Raw genomic sequence first — 1534 nt, forward strand, 5'->3', positions numbered from 1 at the left:
AAGGCTGACATATGCTACAATATGGATAAACCTTGAGGACATTATGTTAAGAGAAATAAGGACAAATACTGTATGATTCCACTTACATGAGGTACCTAGAGGAGTCAGATTCATAGAGACAGAAAGTAGCAGGTTGTTGCCAAGGGAGAGGGCAGGAATGGAGAGTTATTGTTTAATGGGTAGGGTTTCAGTTTTACAAAGTGAAGAGTTGGGGAGATGGATGATAGCGATGGTTGCATCACAATATTAATGTATTTAATGTCACTGAATTGTATACATAAAAATGGTTAGGATGATTTTTTAAAAAAAGTAATCAAACTCTTCTAAAGCCAGGGGTTTTCTAATAGGTGTTTCTATAAAGGGATTGGTTTAGAAATAGATATTTGTTTTTTTTTTTTTTTTTTTTAAGATTTTATTTATTTGAGAGAGAGACAGAGAGAGCATGAGCGAGGAGAAGGTCAGAGAGTGAAGCAGACTCCCCATGGAGCTGGGAGCCTGATGCGGGACTCGATCCCAGGACACCGGGATCATGACCTGAGCCGAAGGCAGTCGTCCAACCAACTGAGCCACCCAGGCGTCCCTAGAAATAGATATTTGAAAGCCTATGTGGAGAACTCTGGATCGCAAGGACCAAAACAGCATGAATTATTTAAATCGTAAGTGCCATTTTTGGGTGGGCTTTTGAAAACCAATGGCTAAAACTAACAAATAAGAACTTCTACACAGGGAAGCCTGGGTGGCTTCTGCTTTTGGCTCAGATCATGATTCCAGGTTCCTGGGACTGAGTCCCCCACTGGACTCCCTGCTGAGCAGGGAGCCTGCCTCTCCCTCTGCCTGCTGCTCCCCTGCTTGTGAGTTCTATCTTTCTCTGACAAATAAGTGTAATTTTTTAAAAATCTTAAAAAAAATAGAACTTGGACACAATTTAAGACTGTATTGCTTTTACAAAGTCAAATAAAATGAAATATTTATTCCAATTGCAGTCAGTCCTGATTTCATTTCCATTTTGTAAAAGTTGGACATTTTCTATTTCATTAATTTAAAAAGTACCCTTACTTAAACTCACACTGAAAAGGTTTCTCTATCAGGGTGCCTGTGTGGCTCAGCCAGTTAAACATTTGCCTTAGTTTCAGGTAATGGTCTCAGGGTCCTGGGGTTGAGCCCTGCATGGCGGAGGCTTGGGGGTGGGGGTGGGGGTGAGGCAAGTTGGGGTGTCCCTGCTCAGCAGGGAGTCTGCTTCTCCCTCTCCCTCTGCCCCCAGCCCGCTCCTTCTCTCTCTCTCTCAAATAAATGAATAAAATCTTAAAAAAAGAAAAAGTTTCTCTGTCGACTTCAATGTGGGAGAAGCTCTCCAGTTTCCCCAAATTCTTTTAGGCCTAATTCCAGCAAATCTGTTAAGCTTTCAAAGCACCTTGAGGGTGTTTTCTGAGGTCCTCTGGTTGCGTTCAGAGGTTGAACTGAACTGGTTGCTTCCTGACCTGGCAACTCTAGAGCAACGGAGGGTGAGAAACTTAGCATCTCTCCGGGCACCGCG

The sequence above is a fragment of the Mustela nigripes genome, chromosome 5 (genome assembly GCF_022355385.1).
Source record: "Mustela nigripes isolate SB6536 chromosome 5, MUSNIG.SB6536, whole genome shotgun sequence".
Taxonomy (NCBI): domain Eukaryota; kingdom Metazoa; phylum Chordata; class Mammalia; order Carnivora; family Mustelidae; genus Mustela; species Mustela nigripes.